Raw genomic sequence first — 9265 nt, 5'->3', positions numbered from 1 at the left:
GCATTTCATATTGGAAGAAGGCTATGCAAGAAGAGTTTAAAGCATTAATGAGGAACCACACCTATACCTTTATTCCTAAACCTGAGAATGCAAAAATCACTGGTTGCAAGTGAATTTTTACCATAAAAAGGCTTCCTGAAAGAAAAATCCAAAAACACAAAGCGAGATTGGTTGCTCAAGATTTTCACTAATCTCAAGGCTTTGATTTTGAGCAAGTTTTTAGCCCTGTAATTAAACCTACTACAGTTCGAATTATCCTAATCATTGCTTTGTCTAGTGATGGGGTGATAAGGCATTTTAATTTTAATAATACTTTCTTAAATGGTGATTTGCATAAAACTATATATATGAATCAGCCAAGTGGTTTTGCTCGCAATTCTGATACTCATGTTTGTAAATTGAACAAATCTCTCTATGGATTAAAACAAGCTCCTAGAGAGTGGTTTCTGAAGTTATGTAACACTTTAAATTCCTTTGGTTCCACTAGTACAGAATCTGATACTTCTTTGTTCGTTAAGCATAGTTCTACTTTTGTTTTGTACATCTTATTCCATGTAGACGATATTATTATTATTGAAAATGACCCTATTGGGATTGATTCTATGATAAAGAAATTGAATAGCATTTTTATTTTGAAAGATCTAGGTCCTTTGTCTTATTTTCTAGGTATTGAAGTATTGAGGCATGAAACTGGACAGCTTCACTTGTGCCAGACAAAGTACATTAGAGATTTGTTGTCCAAACCTGGGATGAGTGGAACAAGCTCCATGCCTACCCCTATGATCTCATCATTGCAATTACTGTCAACCGGTTCAGTTCGTTTGAGGATCCGAAATTGTTCAGATCAGTAGTTGGGACATTCCAGTATGTGACCATAACTAGGCCTGATTTATGTTTTGCTATAAGAAAAGTAAGTCAGTTTATGAATAATCCATTGTTAGCTCATTGAGAAGCTGTAAAGAGAATTTTAAGGTATTTACAAGAAACTCAAGATCATGGTCTCATCATGCACAAGTGCAATGATTACAGGTTGTATGATTTTGCCGATTCGGATTGGGCTGCAGATTTAGAGGATAGGAGGTCTATCTCGGGCTACTGTATTTTGTTAGGAACAAACTTGGTTTCATGTTCATGCAGAAAACAAGTTACCATCTCAAGGTCCTCAACAAAAGCTGAATTTTTTATGTTTAGCCGCCTGTGAAGCAGAGTTAGTTGGGATGCAGAATCTGCTACAAGAGTTGAGGATTAAATTGCCAACAGCTCCTACGGTATTTTGTGATAACTTGAGCATAGTTATGCTCACTGAAAATCTAGTTTTACATGATAAAACCAAACATTTTTAGTTGAACATTCTGTGTGTGAAAGAGAAGATGAACAACAACTCCTTGCAGGGTGTGCACATCCCAGGAATTGAACAGATTGCTGACATATTCTTACTAAATTGCTGTCAGCCTTTTCCTTTGAACGTTTAAAACTCAATCTCAGAGTTGTCTCAAAGACTAACTTGACCTCAAGAGGGGTGTTAAGGAATGTGCATTAGTGGACAGCAAGACTGAAGCTCAAGAAAATCAAGAATCAATTAGCACAAGAATTAGCTAGCAAGTTAGTTGATAAGTGAAATTTTGTGTGCTTGGTTTGTGTTATCATAGTGGTGTATATATGTGATCTAATCTATCTTACTGAAAGATAGAAAAGTATTATTCAAGTTCATATTTGTTCTTTCACAATTCTCTAAACTTCAAGAAAACACGTCTTCCCTCTTCTTCTTAAATTCAATTTTTCTGCTCTGAGTTAACAGATTCTATTAGTTGTTCTTCTGCTACTTGTATCATAATTAGGTTTTCTATATATACAACTAGACCATGTTCACCTGTAAAGCCTATATGCATTTCGAATAGTTTTCTTGATTACACAAAAGAAAGTAAAAACTGAAAAATTCCAAATACTTAGCAAAACCAATTTTTGTTGTAGTAGAAACATCAAAGGGTGTATTGGGTTAGCTCCATAATTAGCAACATCTCAATCATTATCAACGACACTAGATCCAAGATTAGCTCCCTCAATTCGAAAGTTAGCAGTAATAACTATTGTTGCTAGAGCAAAAGCAGCTACAACATCATGTACTTTTTGTGGGAATAACATTTTTTAGTGTGGTTTTTTTTTTTTTACCACAGCAAGTTGAAGTGAACTCTTTATACACCCTCTCAAATATTCCTAAATGAAAATGTACTTTTCCTAAAATCCCAACCAAAAGAATCCTTACAAAATTTCAACCAAAAGAAGAGGTAGAATGATTTGTAAAAATGACAATCATTAATTCCGTGTCGAATCCTTATTTAAAGATAAAAAAAAATGTAGATGCATTGGCATTTTTTTTCAACTTTTTTGCCGAACAGAACTAGTAAGAACACCTTTGCAGAACGGATAGAGAAGCGATGCAGCATTCTCAGAATGATGTAATCGAGATGAAGAAAAAGAAAAAAAAAGATGAATAAGAATACCATTGTAGAACAAATTAGAGAAGTGATTTAGCATTTTCAAAATGATGCCATCGAGAAGAAGAGTAGTTAAGCAATTTGCAATGCAATAATCATCAAAAACAATGTTTTAATTTATTCAGTATTATAAGTTAATATGTTAATTTATCACATCATTAATAAATATATCATCTCAAAAATTAACACGAGTCACAATTTAATTTGTGGGATCCCAAATTTTATGTTTGTTTTAAAATATATTTAAAAATCAATTTGAGTATTTATTTTAGACTATATGACTTTTAAATTAGTGTGAGATTAATAAATCCACTCGTTTATTATGGAACCGTGGGCAATGATTCATTTCACGTGGCTGAATCAAATAGGTTATTTAAATGCTCATAATTCATATTAGTGAAAACAACCGCTAACCCCAGGAAACAGCCTTTCGCTAACTTTTGTACTTTAGCATACATAAATAACTATCTTCAGCTGGCTTGTTGCTATTTGTTTATTTAATCAGAACTTTAATGTAGTTCCCTAGTTACAATTTCATACAATAATCACTTTTTTTTTTAATCAACACCATCTAATGATATCTTCATATCTTATTCCTCTCAATATTTTTTCTATTTGTTTATTGGTCCACCTCCAACGCTCAGAATATTTTGATCCATAATTTTCAATTTCTCAAATGTCATTATTAGCTACCGAACCAAAAAATGCACCCTTGGTCAAAACTTTTAGTCTTTTTGACTCAGCTTTTTCATTCTGGTATGTTTGTTGAACTAGAATACGCTTCATCAAGCTTAAAAACATAACAAATTCATATCTGTAAATAATACCGCTGTAATCGCTCATTGAAAATATGAGGTATACCTTACTCTTAGTGGGACCGATTAGTGCCAAAACCCACATAATTTTTAATCATAATAAATAAATAAATAAAATCTTCCTTTGGTAGACCTTTTTCTTTGTCTAAATAAATCTTTGTATATTTAAACATCTAATAAGCTAATAAATTTAAGTTAATTCAGTAATTACATTATTATTGTGAATTCGAATTTTATTTCATATATATAATAATTGATTGATCAACTGCAAACTTTTAAATAGAATTTTGATTCACAATGAATTAGTACTTGATATGTCGATCTAAAAGAAAAAAATCTAGCAAGCTCCAGAATAGCAATTCATGGTGATAATTATGCTTAACCCAATTTTAAGGATTTAACCAAAGGGAAATAAAATAAAATAAAGCTTAACGGCTTAATCGCAACAACTTATTTAACATAAGAAAAGTAGCTTATCTCATAAATTCTTAGCGACTCCACAACTACAGACAAGTGCATATATCCGAGTACAAAACATTTAATTGGAGAAGAAATAGGAATATTCTAATTTAACAGAAAATAGTATACAAAATTACCCTACCCACAAGTTTTTTACTTTTATTTAATAGCTGTACAAATTTTTATTAGGTAGCCTTAATAATTAATTAACCTCTTCCTGGTGTCTTTGGGTCATGGTTTCTGTTTGCTCCTGCTCCAGGGTAGTCATTGCTTTCCAAATCCATTCTTCCTTCAACTGTCATGAACTCTTTTGCCGAATCAAACATCTCCGATTCACTATTTCTTGATTCTGGAGTACCCTGAAACTATGGATAGAAACTGATTAACTATGTTAGATTTAAAGATAATAAAGTTAGAAATAATTACTCAACAGAGCGAACATGTGATGTGGTTACCAGAATATTTTTACATTTTCAGAATTTTACACTAAAAAATATAAAATTCCCATGTATATAAAAACATTTCTTTGGTGGCTCCAGAATCAAATTAGATATGTAAGAAATTAACTACTAAACTGGCCACGAGGTGTGCTAGGGACAGTAGATTTTGTGATTTGTAGCCATCAATTAGCTATCAATAATGTTTTTAATGGTGTGAGATTATATTTAATGGTGTAAGATTACTCAATTTGCTTTTGATGGTTAAGTGTACTGTCCAGAATTTAACAAAATGTTGGTCTCTTAGACTTTCTCTAATCGAAAATAAATGTAATGCATCTTTTAAATAGAGGAAATTCCGAGTTAGACTAGTAATATAATTGTTGAAAATTTAAAATGAAATTAATTTTTGTACGTATGGGTCCAAGATTTATAATTACCTCTTCTAGTGAAGTTTGGATTGAGGATTTTTCACTCCTTGGAGAAAGACTTCCTGCAAATTTTTAAAGCAATATTCCATTAAAAAAAATAATAATTTGAAAAAAAAAGAAGAAGGGAATTGAAGAAAAACATGACAAGGATCGATAGAGATAGAACAGTTTAGTTTAGAATAATTAAGGTGTGTGTTCTTACTAGTTGTTGGTACAGCCAAAGATGAAAGAACATATGAGAAAAGCAGAAGGGTGATGAACAATTGAAGTAGTGGAGCTTTGTGAATCATTTTTGAATAAAGAGAGTGAGAGAGAGAGATCTGAAAGATGAAAATGAAATGAGAGCTATGGGAAGGTGATACTTAGTATCACCCATGTGATGATGCTGGTTTATATAGAAATCTCCAAAAAAAAAGCACAATTATTTTGATTTGAATATTTTACATCACAAGCCATTCGTACTTGAATGTATATATTAATTATAATTATATTGCTCCAAGTCAACCTCAACTTTTCAATCTATTTTTCATTTGAAAAATGTTATACTTGCATATAAAAGGTAAAATTAGGTGTGTTCATGAATCGGGTGAAACCGGGTTTAATGTGACTCAGATCCGACTTGAAATATATACTGATCTATTTGTTAGACCCGAATCCGACTCTAAACTCAATGAAATCTACACACTTTCGGGCCACGATTATATCGGGTAAAAACCGAGTAAAAATTGGGCCGTTAATATTACATTACTTTGATACCTTCTTGTAAGCTAGCATGTGAAAATATCTAAATTTTTAAGACTTCAATTATTATTTGACATGGTAAAATTCACTTAGAAAAATATAATAAGAACCAACTCTTCTCTAAAATTAAAACATAACCACAATCAATACTAATATTATCTGATAACATCAAATATTTAAATCAATACAAATAACACAATATTATGCATTAGCCTAAAATCTTATGCATTTTAAACATAAAATATTAACTTATAATCTTATAATGACTAATAATACAAAATATTAAAGTTTATAATAATTAAATTCCACATAAAAATATGCATCATCCATCACTAATAACACTATTAATTGTGTATGATGACCGAATCATCGAACCGAATTCGGGTGATCCGAGGTATGGTCTGAACTCGACCCAAAATAATAACCAGATCTATTTTTAAAATTCTTATCCAAATTTAGACACAGTAAAATCACACCAAATTAACTCCTAAACAATTCGAAATCAGGCCATACACTCGCTAGATAAAATAATCAAGGTTATGAAATGCGAACAACCCATTAAACTGCTGGAGTTAAAAATTTAAAGATTCAAATGATGTTTAATTAATTGATATAATAAAATAATATATTATATATAAAATATATTATTTGAATCAGTCAGTTCGATTCCATTTTTAAAATAATAAAAATATGATGAAATATTTTTAAATAAAGTTTATATTTATTAAATAAAATTGACACAAAAGATAAAAACTCTTGAGGTATTTCATAAAGATTCAACGCGGATTTTGTTATTAATATCGAATCTATTTAAAGTTTTAAACTTATATACACATTAGGAAGGAAAAAAAAAAGATAATAATAATAATAATAATAATGAAATGTAAATTGAATAAGTATCAAACTGTGTGCCCTTATTTAGAGCTTACCTCACGCCCTCACCTCATTTCTCCTTGTGGCTTGTGCCTTTGCCACATGATGATTGAGCTAATTCGGCTTTTCTTTGTCCTGAAATATCGCTGCAAATATTTAAAATTAATTATGTATATATCTATATAACTTGTGGTGATTTTTGGAGGCTAATTTTTTTACATATAAAAATATTTATATAACATTCAATTATTAAATTTAATAATATTTTTTAATTTTTGAGAGTGAGATAATACGTTTTTTTTGGGTATTGACAATACGTTCCCACAAATTTTATAGTAATTGGATAGAGTATTATGCCTTAAAATTAAAAAAAAATCATAAAATTCAATAATTTTAGTATTATACCGAAATTTTAATAATATCAAAAAAAATAAACGATATTTTAAATGCATGCAGAAGATTTATCACAAATTAAAACACCTCTTTACTTTATATATAATAAGTTAAAAAAAGAAAATAAAAGGAAAAGCGAAAAACACCTCATTATTACTTTGCAACACGAAGAAGAAGCCACTAGAATTCACGTGTGTTGTCATCAGGTGTCACATAAAGGTCTATTTCTATCTTTTGAAAACAAAATGTGTACACTTTAATTAAGCTCGTTGTCCTGGCTCCTGGCCTCTTTCATTTATAGTGTGTTTGTTTGAGGTAAAAATAGGAAGAAAGAAAAGGAAGAAAAAGAAATTAAAAAAAATAGTTATTTTTTTTATTTGGTTGAAAAGAGAAATGGAAGAGAAAGAAAAATGAATGGAAAAATATTGGTGGAATTAATTTTTTTTTTCTTCAACAATAAAGAGAAAATAGAGAGAAAACTATTTATCTCTCTCTACTTTTAATATTATCCTTTTACTTTTTTCAATATATTTTATAATATAAGGGTAAAATTATCTTTTTATACCATTTCTTTCTTTCTTATTTTTCTTTCATCCAAACACATCTAAAGAAAATAAAAATTCACTCAATTTCTTTCCTTTCCTTTCTATTTCTTTCCTCTCTATTTCTTTCCTTCCAACCAAACATAGCCTTATACGCACAGGGGTGAAAAAAATATACAAATTATAGGGTAAATTGTACATATAAACTAAATACATTTTAAAATTATGTAAAAATCTCAAATTTAAAAATGTTACATATATATTCTCATGCACATTTTTATATAAATCAAATTAATAGAATTCGAATTAGCCATTTAAGTACTAAATCGAATTGACAAGATTTGAATGAGTAAGAATTGAAATAAATCGATATTACTTGACTCGATTTACCACTGAATATAATTAGATACTAGTAAATTGAATAGTGTAAATTCAATTTATAAGCAATAGCATAAAGTACATAAATAGAATGCAATAGATTCGATTTAGTTTGGTTTTTACTATACAAAATTTTTTATATCAAATTCCATATAATATTCTTCCGTCCATTTTTAATAGTTTATAAATATTTTGAAAAAAAAAATTGTGTATATTTTAGAAGAAAGATTTGCGGTATAATTTAAATAAATTCATTAAAAAAATTTATTAAAAAATACATTTACTCAAATTCTAAATACAATACTCTTATATATAATCAATAATTTGAAAATTAAAAAATAATATTATCTAAAAAAATTTATAAACTATCAAAAATGGACGGAAGAATATTATATAGAATTTAAATTGTTTTGCATTGATTTTTATATAAAATACTATTATCATTGTAATTATTCATTTTGTAACTAGTATAACTAGAATTTTACTAATTTAATTTTGTCAATTCAATTTAGTATTTACACGGTTAATTCGAATTTTATTAATTCGATTTATATAAAAATGTGTATATACGTAATTTTTTTATTTGGGACTTTAACGTAATTTTAAAATGTGTTTGATTTATGTATACGTTTTATCCCAAATGCGTTTTAAAAAATCGCTGCTAAATAGAATCTGCCAACAGTTCTTGTGGTGGATTTGGGAGAGGCTACCAAAAGCTCTCATTTTGCAGCAGTTTTATTGTAACCGCCGCAAAATGTCGAGTTGGCGAATATACTTAAATACTCTTTTTGTAGCGATTTTCTTTCAACCGCTGCAATATTATTTTTAACTTGAATTTTTTTTGTTTACACATTATCTTGTTAAATCTATTCTAGTCCTTACTATTTTTTTTTATGAAAAACATGTTTCAAACACTGCAACTTAATGCATTAAATAAATTTTCGATTTTGTGTTATGTAAAAAATAATTCATTAATTAAAAAAATATTTATAAATTAATAATGTGCACAAATTTACTAATAAGATTTTTTCTTGTATTATCAGCGCATTTTGAGTTTGTATTCAAGCATAAATGGTAAAGAAAAAATCAAGTGAACATCTAAATTCATAAAGTAAAAACAAAGTTCAATAGAGCATAAAAATCAAAATTACTAAAGTAGACAAACAAGTATTGAGTCAAAATTTCTCATCAACATCGTATTGACCTGGCCATAAATACTCTGTCAAAAATCTACTGCAGTCACGTGATAAAAGATATGATAAGTCATCTCCAAACCATGGCTTTTTGTTCAGATCGAAGCCCCTTTTTGCAGCATGTACGTCATCTTCTCTATGTTGGGTGTATAAAGTTTCATTGTCTTCTTCTGGAACCTTATTGAGCTCAACATTCCTGGAGATGTCATATCCACCGGAGGAGATAGCGTCTAAATTGTCTTCTGAATCAGTGTCTGCCCCATCTAGAGTGTCATCAACTATTTTGCCTGAATATTCAGCTGACACTGAAAATATGAACATGCAACCAATAACATAAATCTACTTAAAAGAAAATTATAACTTCCAAGTCATTACCTAGTAATTAAGAAAAAAATTGCGAAATTATGGGAAGAGGACTTTAAACATTAACAAATACAAAATTAACGATTACCATCTCCTTCGTCAGTAGTTTGGACAGATTTCTTGGAAAAAAGCTCTCTAATAGAAC

At 29.1% G+C, this 9265-nt stretch overlaps 1 long non-coding RNA gene across 1 annotated transcript; it reads right to left on the bottom strand.

Moving 5' to 3' along the window:
- Window positions 1-3760: 3760 nt before the first annotated feature.
- Window positions 3761-5084, bottom strand: LOC140173476 (uncharacterized). The gene is made up of 3 exons (XR_011862430.1): window positions 4840-5084; window positions 4647-4699; window positions 3761-4134 (listed from the first exon to the last, which is right to left on the bottom strand). It is a non-coding gene; the product is annotated as an uncharacterized lncRNA (long non-coding RNA).
- Between the last annotated feature and the right edge of the window lie 4181 nt (window positions 5085-9265).

This window comes from Arachis hypogaea, chromosome 6 (assembly GCF_003086295.3).
Source record: "Arachis hypogaea cultivar Tifrunner chromosome 6, arahy.Tifrunner.gnm2.J5K5, whole genome shotgun sequence".
NCBI classification, from domain to species: Eukaryota; Viridiplantae; Streptophyta; class Magnoliopsida; order Fabales; family Fabaceae; genus Arachis; species Arachis hypogaea.
The sequence above is the reverse complement of the archived record's forward strand: the minus strand, read 5'-3'. Positions and strand labels throughout refer to the sequence as shown.